The sequence below is a fragment of the Aquarana catesbeiana genome, linkage group LG03, assembly GCF_042186555.1.
Source record: "Aquarana catesbeiana isolate 2022-GZ linkage group LG03, ASM4218655v1, whole genome shotgun sequence".
NCBI classification, from domain to species: Eukaryota; Metazoa; Chordata; class Amphibia; order Anura; family Ranidae; genus Aquarana; species Aquarana catesbeiana.
Genome location: NC_133326.1, coordinates 227,463,467 through 227,483,382, shown reverse-complemented (window position 1 = coordinate 227,483,382; position 19,916 = coordinate 227,463,467). Strand labels below are relative to the sequence as shown.

At 42.6% G+C, this 19,916-nt stretch overlaps 1 protein-coding gene across 1 annotated transcript in view; it reads left to right on the top strand.

The window, feature by feature from the left end:
- The window catches only part of CFTR (CF transmembrane conductance regulator), a 239,940-nt gene that overhangs the window by 90,905 nt on the left and 129,119 nt on the right, over positions 1-19,916 (top strand). The gene's annotated exons all lie outside the window — the stretch shown is intronic.

Below are 19,916 nucleotides of genomic sequence, written 5' to 3'. Positions count from 1 at the left end.
TTCTAAAGTGAAACACTCAACATACATATATACAGACAAGGAAACAGTAAAATTCACTCCCTCCAATTAGGTGATGTCCTCAATTAGAGTGAATGAGCAACATCATTGCATGTGTATACTCCCTAGGAGTTGCGAAACATAATGTCTATAATGTAAGGGTGTCTCAATGCGAGCTAAGTTCTCCCCCTTGCTGGCCAATTTATAAATGGGATGGTGGGAGGATAAGTATCTTTTCTCACAGTCCAATCCATTCACAAGTCACATCAAGTGGTATGGTCGTTATATCGATGACCTGCTCCTTGTATGGGAAGGCACCTATGATGATGTTGCTTCCTTTGTCATATATGTGAATTCTAATCCCTTGAATTTGGAATTCAGCTGTGATTTTCAACATGAAAGTATTGCTGTGAACAAGGCTTTTTCCAAAACGTGTCTGCGTGTTCTTTTAACATGGTCATATGAAATAAAGATACAAGACTGAACTTCTAAGAGTGCCGGCTCTTCAGTGTGTATGTATGTTTCAATTTCGGATGTGGGAGGGACGTCCTGAGCCAGAGCACCTAGACTAGGTGTGCTGCTATCCACTCCAGTATCCGATTTTCTCTGTTCAGAGCGGTGTACCTTTGTGTTGGATGTATTGTACTTCCCTCTACACACCACGCTCCATCTAAACCAGGGATCTTCAAACTACGGCCCTCCAGCTGTTGCAGAACTACACATCCCATGAGGCATTGTAAAACTCTGACATTCACAGACATGACTAGGCATGATGGGAATTGTAGTTCCTGAACAACTGGAGGGCCATAGTTTGAAGACCCATGGTCTAAACCGACAGATTAGAGGACTTTCTCATATACCGCACTTACCCTCAGTATATTTTCACTTACAGTCCATTGGACTTTGACCATGCTATGTGTGCGATCGCACACGTTACAGGATTTGCAATATGGATTGTCGCACTAAGATATCCCAGGTATATACCAAGGACCCAAACCCCATATCAGAAGAATCTACCTGTACTTCCTTTTTTGATCGACTAAAGGCAGAGCTAATTAAGGAAACCAAGACATGGTGGGATGCGGAGGGTCAAATGGAATGGCATTTTGTCTAAATGCTCTTTGGATTTGATGTGACATCATTTCCCAGGAAGAGAAACTACCTAGCTCTATTAATGAGGAAATTGAATGTATCTGCTCAATACGGGCATTGTATATAATTCCATGGTATGATTTACCTTCAATGACTCAGGGATACACTTTTCTAGTGATAACCTTAGTGATAACCTTACTAAGACAGAGAAGGCTGCAATTAAAACTTTAAAATCCCGCAATAATGTAATCATCAGACAAGCTGATAAGGGATGGTCTTTGTTATTTTAACCGCTTGCTGCCCGTGTAACGTCAAATGACGTTGCAGAATTTTAGCTGTAATATCTGAATAATGCCTGCAGCTAAAGGCATCATTCAGATATCGTCTTTTAGAGCCGACGATTCCCTTCACCATAAAAATGATCATAGTAGCTGTTCAGCCGCATGATCTTTCTTACAGTCAGCGAGAGGGAACACCCCCCTCCCGCCAGAACCGGAGAAGGAACCGATCGGCCCCAGATACTGACCATAGAGATTTCCGGCAGGCCAGATGGTCCCCGGAGTCTCTATGATTGTTCAGAGGCCGGGCGCAATGTTATGACGTCACGCCCAGCCTCTGCATTTGAAAAAATGCAGTCACCTTGGCTGGAAAGCTTCGATCTTTTTTTTTTTTTTTTTTTTAATTCAGACTTCCTAGCTTAGAGGTGAGATCTGGGGACTGATTGACCCCAGATCTCACTGTAAAGAGGACCTGTCAAGCACTATTCCTATTACAAGGGTTTTTTTACTAGAGATGAGCCAAACACCCCCCCCCCCCCCCTCCCCGGTTCGGTTTGCACCAGAACATGCAAACAGACAAAAAATTTGTGTGAGCATGCCAACACCGATAAAGTCTATGGGACACGAATGTGAAAAATCAAAAGTGTTAATTTTAAAGGCTTATATGCAAGTTATTGCCATGAAAAGTGTTTTGGGACACGGGTACTGCCACAGGGGACATGTATCAATGCAAAAAAAGTTTTTAAAATAAACTTTTTTTTCAGGAGCAGTGATTTTATTAATGCTTAAAATGAAACAATAAAAATGAAATATTCTTTTAAATATTGTGCCTGGGGGTCCCCTTAGTCTGCCTGTAAATTAACGCATCTGTCTGATGTGTTTTACTGTGCCGCAGCAAAATTACATTTCTAAAGGAAAAAATGTACTCAAAATTGCTCGTGGCTGTAATGTATTGCCGGAATCCCGGCAATATAGATATAAAATTGAGGAAAAAATCAGCGTGGGTCCCCCCCCAGTCCATACCAGGCCCTTTGGGTCTGGTATTAATTTTAAGGGGAACTCTCCTTACTGTAGATTTTTTTTTAAAACATAATTTTTTCACTTTTAATAATGTTTGCCACACTAATCACTTAAATAAAAGCGGTCTGACAAAATGAAGCGTGTTAAAAAATCTCAAAAAGCAACACATCATGCCGCGATCTAAAAACATTCAAGGCAGGGGCAAATACTTTTTCAAAGCACTGTAACTGTGCTGTCCTCCTGTAAAGTGCTGCACAAATTAGTGGCGCTATATAAATCCTGTATAATAATAATATTAGTACTCCATCTTACACACTTCTTCAATTTACTAAAACACAACAACCCTCTTGACAACAATATTTCTGCTACCTAAACACAATACAGTCCCACATACATGGTCCAGTTTCAGACCCATAAATCTACTTCATGTCAGCATCAAAATTTTGCCTAAGGTGTTCATAACTAGCTTGAACTTCTTCCAAAGGCAGATCATTCATAAGAACCAGGTGGGATTCATACCCCTAGACAGGCAGGGAACAACTTATAACATGTGATCCAACCTATCCACCTCATCATATTCATGTTTTCAAAACTATGCTACTGTCCTTAGTAGTATTTAAAGCATTTGGTGCACTTTCTTATTTTTGTGTTATGTAAGTGGTTTACAAAGATTTCCTCAAATGGATCTTGACTCTCGCCTGTAAAGTCAAGGGATATAGCAGATTTTCCTCTAAAGTTTTTCCAATCCACAGAGGTACTAGACAGATATCCCCTTTCACCAATATTCCTAATAATCATCGAATGAAAATGATGGGCATTCACCACTAAACTTTATATATTGCAGATTACATCTTACGCCATCTTTTTCAACCCCTTATTACTCTACCAAACTTGTTTTTGATCTTTTCTGTATTTGGAGAACTAGCTGGCTTATGTGTGAATGAGTCTAAATCCTTTTAAATCTACCCCCTTCTCGATGTACAAATCAACAATGCATATATTTATTGAACAAGAAAATCAAAATGTATCCCCAAGGTCTAGGCTCACCAAACCATATCTCATGCAAACATAAGTTCAATAGAGGGCTAGAGGTATCTAACTTACATAAGGAAATTACCTGGCAGCACAGATAGCTCCCTTAGAAAGTCTTCACTCATGTACAAAGATCATGCACCCCACTTTAATCCATTCCATAAAACAGTGGGTCATTACAGGGGTAGACAGACAACACTCAGGGCCCCCCGACCAAATAAAGCAAGGGCCCCCTGTCAGGCCCCACCCATGATCCACCCCTAACCCCACTCATGGCCCGACCCTGACCTCGCCCCTACATTTTGCACAAAGTACAACTTCTGCCTTTTTTTTTTTATGGGACCTGGAGGGGGGTCTCTCTCTAACAGTGTCCATTAGAGAGTCTCTGTTAGAGAGAGAGACCCCCCTCCAGGACCTATTAGAGACCACAAAGGAGTATAATGGGACCTGGCATAGGCGTGCGCACAGGGTGTGCCAGGTGTGCCTGGGCACACCCTAATCACCCTGTGTGGTGCAGATTCCCCCTGTTAAAACCCCTGATATTTCACCAAAGCCCCCTAACGGGGGTCCTAAAAAATTTGGAAAGAAAAATGTCAAAAATAATATAATACAAACAAACTATAGACACCATTCACTGCCCTACTGACACCAGCCACTACTCTACTGATATTGTCAGTGTGTATATATACAAATGCACACACAAATGTGTTTTGAGCCTTGAGGTGCACACCCTAATGCAATAGGCTGTGCACACCTATGGGACCTGGAGGGGGGGGCCTCTTTCTAACAGAGTGTACAGTGAACACCTTCATTCACTCTGGTATTCACAGGACCCCCTCCTTATGCCATGACTCTCACCCCTGCCCCAACCTCTCACAAAGTAGAAATAACATTGGCACTGTGTAGAGCACCTCTTACCTTAACTATGGGTACTGTAGCTGTGGCTGGTTCCCGCATCCTCTGTGGCTAGCTGGTTCCCATGTCCTCTGTGGTTGGCTGGCTCCTGAGTCCTCTGTGGCTGGCTGGCTCCCTGGTGTGGGTGGGTCACCGTGGGTGGCTAGCTGGCTGGCACCCTGGCCCTGCTGTGGGTGGGTGGTTGGCACCCTGGCCTTGCTGTGGGTGGGTCACCGTGGTTGGTGGGGTGACATGCACCCTGGCCCTGCTGTGGGTGGGTCACCGTGGGTGGTTTGCTGGCACCCTGGCCCTGCTGTGGGTGGGTGGCTGGCTGGCGCCCTGGCTGGTGTGTCCTCTCCTCCTGCGCCATTTTGGGCACTGTTTGCCAAGGTGAGGGAGGTACTTGGAGGGAAGTGGTGACCTTTGCCCTATCCGGGGCAGTAAATCTAGAAGGTTTGTAGCAGGCCCTGTGTGCGTGGAGACACGTGGCGCAACACATAATGATGTTGCCTGCATGTGCGGGTCCTCTCTGTGCCCATTTGAGAGTCTATGTTAGAAAAAGCCCTCATCAGTACCCATCAATGCAGCCTCTCCAGTGCCTCTCAATGCAGCCTCACCAGTGGCAATCAGCGCAGACTCACCAGTGCCAATCAGTGCAGCCTCACCAGTGCCAATCAGTGTCACCTCACCAGTGCCAGAAAATAATGTGTTGCTTACAGAACGCCGCTTCTCTATGTACACCATTTCGTGCAATAGCCAGCGAAGGCGCTTGCGCTGATTGGCCAGGGGGGAGCCAATCAGCGGGTCTGGCGGAAGCGATGTCCGCCGGCCACCTGCGATCGCTCCCCACAGAGATAGAACAGCGGTCTGCAGATGTAAACAAGGCAGAACGCCGTTCTGTCGGAGATGAACAGAGTGATCTTGTTTTTCTGCTAACCAGGAACACGGATCACTCTGTTCATCTAGTGAATCCATCCCCCACACAGTTAGCAAGCACCCCCTAGGGACACAGTTAACCCTTTGATCACCCCTGATGTTAACCCCTTCACAGCCAGTGTCATTAGTACAGTGACAGTACATATTTTTACCACTGATCACTTTATTAGTGTCCCTGGTCCCCAAAAAGTGTCAAAAATGTCAGTTAGGTGGTGTCTGATCTGTCCACTGCAATGTTTATTTAAAATTTATTAAAATTTTAAAAAATGCCATAAATCTTTCCCATAGTTTGTAGACGCTATAAATTTTGCACAAACCAATCAATATACACTTATTGGGATTTTTCTTTTACCAAAAATATGTAGTAGAATACAGATCCGCCTAAGTGATGAAGACATTTTTTTAATAGCAAAAAATATTGCTTTTTATTCAAAATTGTCGCTCTTTTTCTGTTATATCTCAAAAAATAAAAAACGCAGAGGTGATCAAATACCACCAAAAGAAAGTTTTATATGTGGGAAAAAAAAGGACATCCATTTTACTCGGGTTACAATGTCGCACGACCGTGCAATTGTCAGTCAGTTAAAGCAACGCAGCGCAGTATCGCAAAAAATAGCCTAAGGGGGGTAAAAGGTTCCGGAGCTGAAGGGGTTAGGATTGAACAAGTCAAGACTAAAGGGGCTTTTTTTTTTCATACATAATGGCACACGTGTATTTTGCTTTTTGACTTGACACATGAATTCATTCTTTTTTTTTTTACTCACTTTTAGTCAATTAATTTGGTCCTCTGGTGGGGGGAGGGGCTCCCATGCAGGAGCAATGGAGTCCAGTTGGTTGGGTCCAGTAATTTCACTATCAGTGTCCGCAGCCTTCTTCTTCTTGTATCCACGCCGCTCTGCAGACTGCAAGGTGGACAAGATGGAGGGAGGAGGTGGGTGGGGCCAACTCTCATCTGGGGCAGAGTCCTGCAGTCAGTGTGAGTGACTGTATGGACAAGATGGAGGAGGTGCTGCCGGTGGGAGGGCCAATACACTCATGGACGGCGCAGAGGAGGAAGATTGCTGGCCTCTGCCACACAGTGCCAGACTGCAGCAACAACTGCCTATCAGCTTGGGAAAGACAGATACACTTAGGCAGGCTCCTCCGATCCAGGCAGCTCCTGTCACGGTCACGTTGGCTCTGAGTCTGAGACTCTGAGTCCGATGTGACTGACTCAATGACATCATCCTTTACTAGACGCTAGGCGGCCCAGGCGCTAGCAACGAGTGCAGGGTTGCCAAGCCAGCGGCGCAGCTCCACCCACCTCCAGGCTCCTCCTGGTCCGTTCTACGTAATTACACACTAGAGTCTCTCTCTCTGCGCCGCTGATCGGCTGATGAGACAGAGAGAGAAACTCGTGCAGAGCAGCGCTGCAGCCAAGTGAGGACCAGTGTGACAACAATGTCAGTGTCATATTTTCCCCTGGATCCGCCCTGCATGCAGCCTGATCAGTGTATGGGGGATAGCCGCCCGGATCACACAGTGCGGGTAACTCCCAATGTGACACCTGGCGACCGATGTCATCGGATGTCCCGCCTCCTTTGTTAGACGTCACGAGTCCTGGCATTGGACCAGTGAGACATCTATTAAAGGAGGCGGGACATTGGATGACAGCGGTAAGCGGGAGAGCCTGTGAGCCTTCGTGCTCACCAGCCATAAGGGTCCAGCAGGTGGCGCTAAAGGGCCCTCTTTAGCGGCCGGGCCCTCGGCCCATGTCCGAATGGACCGACTGGTCAGTCCTCCCCTGGGTCATTGTAATATTCTCAAACAAACTTAATTACACTTATCTCCCCTTAATTGGTATACTGGACTAGCCCTGTTTTTGTATGCATGTGAGGAACCTGCCACCTTCAAATATTGGGCCTTTAAAAACATCAAATACACTTACCAAAAGTTCAATATCCAGGAGTTTAGAACATTTGGGAACCTAAAAAATTCCTGAAAGATCCCTACCTCAGTGTTTTTTCATTACGCCCAGATCAGACACTCCCTCAATTCTTTCCACTTCAATACTGGGCACTTTCGCACCTTCCTGCCCAGGCCAATTTTCAGCTTTCAGTGCTGTCACTTTTTGAATGACAATTGCGCGGTCATGCTACACTGTACCCAAACTACATTTTTATCATTTTGTTCCCACAAATAGAGATTTCTTTTGGTGGTATTTGATCACCTCTGCGGTTTTTATTTTTTGCTAAACGAATAAAAAAAAGACCAAAAATTTAAAAAAAAAAAGTTTTTCTGTGTTTTTGTTATAAAATTTTCTAAATAAGTATGTTTTCTCCTTCAGTGATGGGCACTGATACGCTGCACTGATAGGCACTGATAAGACGGCACCAATGAGATGGCACCGATGAGGTGGCACTAATGGGCACTGACAATGAACACTGATAGGCGGCACTGATGGGCACTGATAGGCAGCACTGATAGGTGTCACTGATATGTGGCACTGAAGGGGATTGTTGGCGGCACTGATGGGCACTCATAGGTGACACTGGTGGGCACTGATGGGCACTGATAGGCAAAACTGATGGGCACTGAAAGGCTGCACTGATGGGTACTTATGGGTGGCACTGATAGATGGCAATACTGGGCACTGATGGGCACTGATGGCTGGCACTGGCACTGCATTTCACTGATAGGCATCACTGGCGCTGGCAGGCATTTTTCAATGGCACTGATTGGCAGCTGCCTGGGCACTGATTTTCATTTCCCTGGTAGGGTGGCATACCTGGTGGTCCAGTGTGGTGGCCATCCCTGGTGGTCCTGGCAGCATCCTGGTGGTCCTGAGCCGGCATCCGAGCGGGGGCTGCGCGGATAAACAATCAGCACAGACCCCCCCCTGTCAGGAGAGCAGCCAATTGGCTCTCCCGCCAAAAGCTCCTCCGACAATATGGCTCTAGAGTACTCCTATAAGGTCCTAATACCCTGGTACTTAACCCCAGACAAAACTACACCCCTACTGCTTCCCCAAATTGCTTTAGGGGCTGTACCTTTCCTGGATCCATGTTCCACATTTGGACCAAATGCCCAAAAGAACAACGGGAACCCATGGGGCACTCATAAAAACTGTTTTTTTATGAAGCATGAAGCAAAACACCTTCATATTATATACCTTTATATATATTATATTATATTATATTATATTATATTATACAAATAGCAAAATAATGGAAACAGCTCACCCTCAATTAAATTAGCGCCAGAGCCACGAACCAAGAAGAAACGCCAAGGGGAAATGTCAGCTCCCTTGGCGTTGACCGGGATGTGATGTGGGGACCTCATTCTAAGGTAAGTATTTCATAATGAGAAAAATGACTTCCTTTCTTTCCCCACAAATAGAGCTTTCTTTTGGTGGTATTTGATCATCTCTGCAGTTTTTATTTTTTGCACTATAAACAAAAAAGAGCGACAATTTTGAAAAAGCACAAAATTTTCTACTTTTTGCTATTGCATTTTTGGGACCATTGACAATTATGCAGCGATCAGTGCTATAAAAATGCACTGATTACTGTGTAAATGTCACTGGCAGGGAAGGGGTTAACACTAGGGGGTGATCAAGGGGTTAACTGTGTCTGTGTTCCCTAGTGTGTGTTCTAACTGTAGGGGGATGGGAGTGACTGGAGGAAATGACAGATCTTTGTTCCTAGCTAGTAGGAACTCACGATCTGTTTCTCCTCTTCTCACAAAACAGGGATTTGTGTTTACATACACACTTCCCTGTTCTGGCTCTCGTGCCCGCGATCGCGCATGGCCGTCGGTCATCACGACCGCCGGCCACATGCATGGGCACCACCGCAGTGTAGCGCGCGTGCCTGCTATCCAGCTTAAAGGGACTGATGTACAGCTACAACGGTGCCGACCTGCCACAGTATAATGACGGCGGCTGGTTGGCAAGTGGTTAAGGGATGAGTTCACCTTTTTTTTTTTTCTAAATTCCAACCCCCCTATGTACCAATTTAGCACTAATGTACTTATTTTGCCAAAATAAAACAGCTTTACATTTATTCTACACACGCTTACCTCACTCTCTTCATAGCTGTTTAAAAACACGTATCCATTACTTCTGCCTTACTTCCTGGACAGACTTTAAGAAGATGTAAGAAGCTGATTACCCAACATGCACAGCTGCACCAGATTATGCACTCTACAGTCTCTCTACAGACTTTAGATCCCATTCAGAGCTTTCCAGTGGAAGACAATGTATTAAAGTGCATTGCGTTGATCGGCCCATTCACTTGAATGGACTGCCAATGCACCAAATTGAAAAAACCCCAAAAAGTGTTCCTGTGCTGAAGTGTAATAAAGAAACACAAGAGCTGCAACTATACGTCACATGTATATCGAAAGTGTTATAAACATATACATATACACAAAGAATAGCATGCCTCTTATAATAAACTCATCAGTGCTAGGTTAAACCAAGGCTAACAGACACCCTTCTTAACAAGAAATCTACAGCTGTTCTAAATTCCTTGGGATCTGGTTGCCTTGGAATGACCACTTATCTAAACCAAGACCTTTTGGGCTTTTAGAATGGCCCAGCACATCATGTCCTGAATAACCCCCCCCCCCCCCCCTTTCCCCTATCTCCCATCTCCCTCTTCCCTCTTTTCTTCAGATATCTCTGTCCTTTGTTTTTTTCAAACATCTCCCTCAGCTACTTCTCTCTCTTCTGTCGACAATGCTGGCGCGCCTATTGTACTAGATGATATTTGCTTGACTCATCTGTGCTGTTTAAATAGTACTGGGGTCACTCAGGAGCACAATCGCCTACTACCTATTTTATAACAACATACTAAACCTAGCTACAAGAAGGATTGACCTTTCAGGTGCTTCGCCAGAGGGCTTCTATAGCTTATTATGCAAAAATAAAACAAAGTGAATTCATGATATCACACTTAACTATTTAAAAATGATAACTCATATGCATTGTCTATTATTATAAAAAATGACTATATATGTATGGAGTAAAACACCTTATTTTGTACTACCTGTAATGTTATGGGCAACTTCAACTTGACAAATATTTTTGATTGGGGAGGGAAATTGTGAAAGTTCTAAAGAATCAAATATTTTCCACGGGCCTGTATGTTAATTTCAAAATCAATGTTGTTATCCCAGACCTACCTTATATAAAAGGAAATTGTTTTATTAACATCAGTTAAAGGCACTTTACATAGAACATGGGGCCCCTATGTATTTATTATATGTAATGTGATTTTAACTTATATTAATAAAATAATTGCTTATATTTAAGCTATAAAAAAAGTAATAATTATTTGTGTGTTGATAGACCTGAGATAACTAAACAATGTTTAGGAATACAGTATATGGGCTTGACCTGAGTGGCTGCGTCATGTTCTGTTTTCTGCAGTACCCTAATCAATTTATTTTTAGGTAATTTTGTACAGATTGTGTAAAAAGCCCTATACTCCTTAGGTTCAATGTTATGTCAACAGAGGACAGTTCTTTTGGCAAAGGGGAAAGAAATTTCACATGAACACTCAAATTAATTTGTAGATAGATGCAAAATGCTGTGACGCGTTATGACGCCCTCAAATTGCGCTAATTGTTTTCACTGAGATGATTTATGTTTTACACTTGCGTTGAAGTCCTTGGCTTCCTGATGACCTCAAACGGAAACCAGAGATAAGACTGGTACTAAACCGAAATATGTAACATCTTTCCCTGCATTTCTGAACTCTGCTTTGATCATGCTTACTAGCTACTAATTAACTAAGGAGTTACAGCAGCTGTCAAACTTGGAGCTGCGGTCAATCTTCTGATTACCTGTTCACGGGACATTTGAGAATATTTTACAAGGTTGATATCAGAGGTTGTTAATCAAATTACAAGTCATTAACAGCTGACAAGGGCAGGACTGAGATTTTCTCACACCGTATTGCCCAAGTCTGGCATTATCCAGTCTATTTACATAGTATATGGTGGCAGTAATTTATACACTTTATTTAAGAATTGTAAGTGCAAATAATAATACAATTTCTATTGATTTTTTATATTATGTCTATTGTTATTTAAGTGTTACAAAAGGCTGTAGTTCTTACCTTGTTGAACACTAACTAAATAACTGATTTTAAAGCAACATGTTAACATCACGTACTAGCTTCAAATATTGCATTTCAAAATGCTGTATAGGAGAAACAGGAAAGGAGTTGAGAAAAGTATTCCATCTAAAAGCATCAAATAGGTTTCATGAAAATGAAGTAAATGCAGCAATTTAAAGCGGTTGTATACCCCTTTTTGACATTTTTACCTACAGGTAAGCTTATAACAATGCTTACCTGTAGGTAAAATGAATATCTCCTAAACCTACATGGTTTAGAAGATATTCACCCTGCATGCAGCCACTGACCTCAGCAGCGCATGCGCAGTGAAGGTTCAGCGAAGGTCCGGACCGTGCTGGAACTGAGGACTCCCATGCGCATACACGAGAGTGACGTCATCGTGGCTCTGGCCACTCACAGCGCCAGAGCCATGAACCCAGAAGAAACGCAGAGGGGAAAATGTCAGCTCCCTCAGCGTTGACCGGGATGCGATATGGGCACCTCATTCTAAGGTAAATATTTCATAATGAGCTAGCATGCTGTGCATACTAGCTCATTATGCCTTTGCCTTACAAGTTTTTTTTTGTTAGTTTTTGGTAGGCATAACATTACATTTTTATTTAAATGCATATGTGCTAAGTAACTTACCTGTATTTATTACCTCTTACAGAGATTACAGCATGTTCCCTTAAAGCAGGGGTCTCAAACTGACGGCCCTCCAGCTGTTGCAAAATTACAAGTCCCATGAGGCATTGCAAGGCTGACAGTTACAAGCATGACTCCCAAAGGCAGAAGCATGATGGGACTTGTAGTTCTGCAACAGCTGGAGGGCCGCCAGTTTGAGACCCCTGCCTTAAAGGATGAGTTCACCTTTTTCTTTTTTTCTTTTTCTAAATTCCAGCCCCCCTATGTACCAATATAGCACTAATGTACTTATTTTGCAAAAATAAAACAGCTTTCCATTTATTCTGATTGGCCAACATGCACAGCTGATCCAGATTATGCACTCTACAGTCTCTCTACAGACTTTAGATCCCATTCAGAGCTTTCCAGTGGAAGGCAATGTATTAAAGTGGATTGTGTTTAAAAAAAAACCCAAAAAAGTGTTCCTGTGCTGAAGTGTAACAAAGAAACACAAGAGCTGCAACTATACGTCACCTGACTATATCGAAAGTGTTATAAACATATACATATACACAAAGAATAGTGTGCCTCTTATAATAAACTCAACGTGAATATCAGTGCTATATGTGTACACATTAGCCAAACAACCATTGAAAAAATTCAGAAATGTGATTGGTTCAAAAATACAAATACGATATAAAATCTTATGAAAATGGAGCTAGTTCTTCTCACAGGAATTTCACCAAGTAATGAGCCATGTGAGGAAGCTGGAAAGTGTAATATACACGTGTGCCCACCACCACCAACAGCAAGCCTCTTACCAGATGGACATGATCCCCAATTACAAAGAACAACAATGCATAGGAAGCCTCAAAACCTCTCCCGGAGTCTCCAGATCAGGTAAGTATGATCAACAGGGTCCCAATATGAAAGGATCACTTAGTAATCGCCACAGCTCCGAAGTAGACTCAGAGAGCCATCATACAGAGAAAAGGACTCACATAGTGACAATACCGCTAGTACATATTAATTAGTAAAACCACAGCAGGTACTCACATTGCTCAGGGTGTTAAAAAGCAATCAAATAATGGATGGCCTCGCCGACAGCTGGAATTGGCAGGCATGATGACATCACAGGTTTCTGGCCCCGCTCAACGCGCTTCACGTCACAGCGTGATGTTAGGGGAACAGGATTAATAAAGATGCACCACAATGGAAAAGCAAATGGAGCTGTATTTTTTTTTATTGTTCCAAACTTGGAACACCACAACACATGGTAGTGAGTCAAATTAAATTGTGGTGAACTGCACATGTATTTCATTAGTGCGGCCATTCAAAATGAAGAGTACCATAATGCGTGAGCACATGGTGCACTACTGTGTGAGGTGGTTTGAGGCCAGCTTTATGCATTTTAATGTGGTTATGCAGGTTTTATCGCACAGGTGTTGGTGCCTCACACTGACTGGTGTGCACTCATAGAGCTTAGTCCCGCTGCTGCCTTTCACCCTTTGCCTTGCCAGTATAAAAACCCATCCTAGTCTCACACAGATGTTGGCCTAAGGTAAATCAAGTAATAATGGCTTTTGCAATGGATTCATCAGTTTTAATTGTTTTTAATAATTGGGGATATGTAGGGATTATGGCAGCTAGCCATGATAATAATGACTATTTTATTATTACTTTACTGCTTAGGTCTCATGTACACTGCTGCTGGTAAACGGACGTTCAGAGGCAGTTGGATGCTTTTTTTCAACTGCCTCTGAACTCATCCAATGTTCTCTTATGTGTACATGTACACAGGTTAGTTTAATGTCATTTTTAGGCAGGTGTGTTTAGAGGCTTTTCTTTGAAGGCAAAAAAATGAGTTCAGACGCCGAAGTTTCCAACCTTTCAGACGCTAAATGCCGCTAAATGCGGCACCGGCGTTTAGCCTTGTTTCGTTTATAGGCGTTTTCCATCTTTGGCTATTTTGAAAAAAAAATTAAAAAACTTTTTTTAAACGCTTCTAAACGCAAATGTAGCAAAACGCGGCATGTAAACGCAGCAATACAAACGTTTTAAACGTGGGTTTTTATCTGTCAAGTTAAATAATTCAGGAGAGGTTGTAAAAACGTCCCGTGTACATTAAGCCAAATGCCGCATACAGACGATCTAAATTTCCAACAACCAAACTGTGGATTTAGTTCCGACGGATGTTGGCTGAAACTTGTCTTGCATACACAGGGTCGCACAAATGTTTTCGGAAATTCCGATCGGCAGGAACGCGCTGACGTACAACGCGTACGACGGGACTAGAAAAAAGAAAGTTCAATAGCCAGTGCGGTTCTTCTGCTTAATTCCGAGCATGCGTGGAATTTTGTGCGTCGGAATTGTGTACACGTCATCAGAATTTCCGACAACGGATTTTGTTGATGGAAAATTTGAGATTCAGCTCTCAAATTTTTGTTGTCGGACATTCCGACAGAAAATGTCCGATAGAGCCTACACACAGTCGGAATTTCCGGCAACAAGCTCACATGAAACATTTGTTGTTGGAAATTCTGATCGTGTGTACGCGGCATTAGAGTAAGGCCTCCAAACTTTTGTAATACTTGTCCAATTATTGTTTACATTCGCAAGCAGAAATTGCATTGCTTTGGTGTTGCTTTAAATAGTGACTGAAGACTGGCCTATGTACATTGCTGATTAAGGTTACACTGACACAGGCAGGTAATAGCTGGCTATGTGAACAGTCTGTCAGGCTGTCAGCCTATTATTGGTTTGAATAGGCTGAGTGGCCACAACTATTCACACAAGCCTGTCATTCCAAATGCAGGAATCCACAGATTCCCATCTCTTGAAAACACAGGGTGTGCTAATTGCTCATGTAAATGAAGCCTAAAGCTCACTTGTTCTAGTGGTGCTGTGGTTCCCTTGTCCCTCTTGTTTGCTCTGATATAGATCTTTTTCTAATTAAAGAGAAATATCTGGGCTTCTTTTACTGATCATGTCTTCTGAATATGCTAGTTACTTTCACAAGGGTTCATTGATTTACCTATTTCTGAGCCGCTGACTTCCTGCAGATCAGGAGGTGGGACTTTACTGTGACTTCACTTGCTGCATGCTTGTTCCAGGTTGGTAACCTAATGAATTAAGGCCTGTAGATCATTTTGAAAGGCAGGCAACTAACATTTTTGAATGTCGGTAGTGGCAGCCTACATGTTCAATGGTTTTACATATAGGGTGACACTTTCACCATCTACCTAAAACAGAATTGATATGATGTTTAACTTGCACCTGGTTTTTGGATTATGGATACATGTTTCATTACTAGAACTTATTGTTCAATATGGCATTTTATTAATTCAAAACCTGCCAACACACATGCCAACAAATCATAATTAGGCTCAAATAATGTAGCATTTGTTGCAAAGTTCAAAGAACATGCTGTAATATTAAAAATAATTTTGCAACATGCCAGACCAAAAAAATGATTTCTCAGCTACTTATTATGTATACTTCTACACTCTGAATATTTGTGTACTTATAAATGCTATATTTTATCATAAATTGAACTTGTTTGATCTGCAGCTCCAGCGCTGATCACAGGAAGTCGGCTGCCTTGATTCTATAAACATTATACTGTGTTCTCAATAAATATCTTATCTTACTTCTATTAAGATATACGCTTGGTACAAAGCCAGCCTAATACTGGCATTTTAGCTACTGTAGCAATTATTTCCCAAGAAATTCCAAGTGGATTTTAGGTGACACGCAATATTCAATTTTACAAGAAATTATGACATATTTTGTACAATTAATTAAATATAAACTGAACGTGGTACAGGGGCGTTTTCTGAACACAGTGGGCCTGTACGCAAATTGGGTCCCCTTCCTCAAGAAAAGAGCAACTGAAGCTTCACACTGGGCTTTGTGGTGCTGGGCTGTAGGCACGTACCCACTGGATGCTGTGTAGTGTCCAGCTTGCATGTACCCTCATCTGGTTACCCTGAACTTTAAGTATTTGTGTCCAGAGTCTGATCAGAGGCAACGATTGGATGTACAGTTGTGCTCATAAGTTTACATACCCTGGCAGAATTTATGATTTCTTGGCCATTTTCAGAGAATATGAATGATAACACAAAAGCATTTCTTTCACTCATGGTTAGTGTTTGGCTGAAGCCATTTATTATCAATCAACTGTGTTTACTCTTTTTAAATCATAATGGCAACAGAAACTACCCGAATGACCCTGATCAAAGTTTATATACCCTGGTGCTTTTGGCCTGATAACATGCACACAAGTTGACACAAAGGGGTTTTAATGGCTATTAAAGGTAACCATCCTCACCTGTGATCTGTTTGCTTGTAATCAGTGTGTGTGTACAAAAGGTCAATGAGTTTCTGGACTCCTGACAGACCCTTGCATCTTTCACTCAGTGCTGCACTGACGTTTCTGGATTCTGAGTCATGGGGAAAGCAAAATAATTGTCAAAGGATCTGCGGGAAAAAGAAGGCGAACTGTATAAAACAGGAAAGGGATATAAAAAGATATCCAAGGAATTGAGAATGTCAATCAGCAGTGTTCGAACTCTAATCAAGAAGTGGAAAATTAGGGGTTCTGTTGAAACCAAACCACGGTCAGGTAGACCAACTAAAATTTCAGCCACAACTGCCAGGAAAATTGTTTGGGATGCAAAGAAAAACCCCACAAATAACTTCAGGTGAAATACAGGACTCTCTGAAAACATGTGGTGTGGCTGTTTCAAGATGCACAATAAGGAGGCACTTGAAGAAAGATGGGCTGCATGGTCGAGTCACCAAAAGAAAGCCATTACTATGCAAATTCCACAAAGTATCCTGCTTACAATACGCCAAACAGCACAGAAAAATAATGATATGGGTGACATTGTCATAGTTTATATGGATGCCATTGTTATAGGAGGTGATTGTTAAATGTCAGCGGTTAAAAAGAATGTGTGACTGGGGATATATTCCACTTTAACTGCATACTAGCAATGTGCAATAATTTATAAACAAAAAAGAGGGGATAGATATAGGTGAAGTAAGCCAGCTTCTCTTGTAAAGTTTATTCTTCCTGCATGCAGGCGGTGGTGTAAATACCAGGTCCTGTTGTGAGAGCTAGGCTTCCACTGGGTGCCCAAGGCTGACCCAGGTCTTCTACAGTCCTGGCAATACCCTTGGCTGGCTGGAGAGGCACTGATCTCATGTTCTCGCCAACATGAACAGTTACAGTTGTGCTCATAAGTTTACATACCCTGGCAGAATTTATGGTTGCGGCTATCTTGAGTAAGGGCAGAGAATTCATGTGGCATTTACTTCCTGGAATCCACCTGCCCTTAGCTGAGGCATGCAGGTAGGAGAGTGTGCTTAGCTGAGAAAACCCCCCTTCCCCTTCTGAAGACTCTTGAGATGTATGACATAATTTTCCTAGGCCTGGAAACCAGGAAATAACTAAAGAAATGTAAAAAAAAAGGTTAAAACAAGTAATTATGATATACTTTCCTATCTATTTACTAATGTTGGCAGCATAACGATTAAACATAGTCAATGCTGATTGAGAGAGTGGGAATCTGCTTTAATGAAAGGAGAAAGTCTGAAACATTTACTATTAAAGCTGAAGTCCAGGCAGATATAAAAGACACATATTAAAGCAGCTACGTCAAGTAATTATTATTATTATTATAATATATTTTTTTTAATGCAACTAATGTAATTACCAGAATTTGATGCCATAAGTGGCATGAAACCCTGAAACCCTTGAAACCCTGTACACAGCACCACATAGAGAATAAAGGGCAGGATTGGGCACCAGTTAGGTGTATCGTATGCATATGTGCTAACAGGGAACATAATGGTAGCTGGAGAGAGTAGAATGAAAAGAGAGGTGACCTCCTCAGTCTGTGGCTGCTCTTTCACTGTCCAGTTAATCGAATGAGGGGTGTAGACAGGACACCACTGTATTCCTTCTACAGTCTATAAACACAGAAAGTAGTGTCATCTACCTGACTGTGTTGTTTATCAGAGCTGTGTAAATCTCAAAACTTGATGGCCAAAAATACAAATCCTTAGGCAGTCAAACATCTCCCTTGTGTACGTATTTCATTTGTGTATATAGCTGTTTGCAAGTAATTCAGCTATAACCCGCCCATAGACTTTGAGTGATGAGTCCATGGATACTAGCAGACATTAGTATTGTTCCTCCCAAGATTTTGTCTATGTTAGTATATCTGGTAGCTCTCCTCTATCCCTTCTCTTATGGCATTAAGTTTAACATGCATGCTCAAGAAATGTAATTCTTCTACTCAAATTACTTACATTTTTTTTAAATGTTCTGGTACCCTGTTCTAATCATAATCTACTTAACATGGCTCATATCAGCCACTTTCCCTTTGTCCAGAGTACTAACACAGGTACAGTGACAGAAATAAGGCAAATGTATTCAAACAGGCATGACAAACCGCACGTCAACAGAGTTACACAAGGACATATGGCAGAAGTCATACTGTTTTGACACCTGCAGACTTAAATGATAGATGTCTTTGGAAAAATGTAATGCAAAAGTGCAACTAAGTACTTTTTAAAATAATGAAACATATCTTACCGTTGGATCTGTCTTTAGTTTGGGTGGAACTGTATTACTTTAACTCCTTCCAAGTTTGTTGTGTAAGCCTGCCAGGTTTAGCCATTTTACGTAGAAATTCCATTAAGATACATGGAGCAGAGGAGCTTCTATGGATGAAATGTTTTACAATACTTCATTTATGTACAGTATGTGTGTCGAAGGAGCCCTGTACAGTGGGAAATGCAAGCTTGGAAGATGTTTCACTTGTATGCATAAAAACCAAAATTACCAATGCTTAACCACTTCAATACTGGGCACTTATACACCTTCCTGCCCAGACCAATTTTCATGCTACACTGTACCCAAACTAAATTTTTATCATTTTGTTCCCACAAATAGAGCTTTCTTTTGGTGGTATTTGATCACCTATGGGATTTTTATTCTCTGCTAAACAAATAAAAAAATACCAAAAATTTTGAAAAAAATTTTTTTTTTGTTTCAGTTACAAAACTTTGGAAATAAGTACGTTTTCTCCTTCACTGATGGGCACTGATGGGGCTGCACTGACGGGCACTGATGAGGCGGCACTGATGGGCACCGATGAGGTGGCACCAATGAAGTGGCACTGATGAGGTGGCATTGATGGGCACTGATGATGGGCACTAATATGCGGCACTAATGGGGCACTGATAGGCAGCACTATGGGCACTGATAGGCGGCACTGATATGCAGCATGGATGGGCACTGATAGGTGGCACGGATGGGCACTGATAGGCGGCACGGATGGTCACGGATAGGCGGCATGGATGGGCACTGATAGGTGGCACAGATGGGCACTGATAGGCGGCACAGATGGGCACTAATAGGTGGCACGGAGGGGCACTGATAGGTGGCACTGATGTACTGTTATGTATGGTATTGATGGATGCCAATCAGTGCCAAACAATAATCCTGCCAATCAGTGATGCCCATTGTGGGCACTGATAGGCATCCATTGTGGGCAGTGATTGGCATCCATTGTGGGCATTGATTGGCATCCCTGGTGGTCTAGGGTGGCATACCTTGTGGTGACATCCCTGGTGGTCCTAGTGGCGTCCCTGGTGGTCCAGTGTGGGCATCCTTGGGGGGCTGCGCTGATAATCGATAAGCACAGCCCCCCCGTCAGAGGAGCAGCCAATCGGCTCTCCTCTACTCGCATCTGATAGAGGCGAGTGAGGAAGAGCCAATCACTGGCTCTTCCTGTTTGCATCATTATCAGCCGTGATTGGACACGGCTGATTATGTGGTAAAGAGTCTCTGTCAGAGACTCTTTACCTAGATCGGAGTTGCGGTGCGTCAGACTGACGCACCGCAGCAACGTTCGCCGCGATGCGC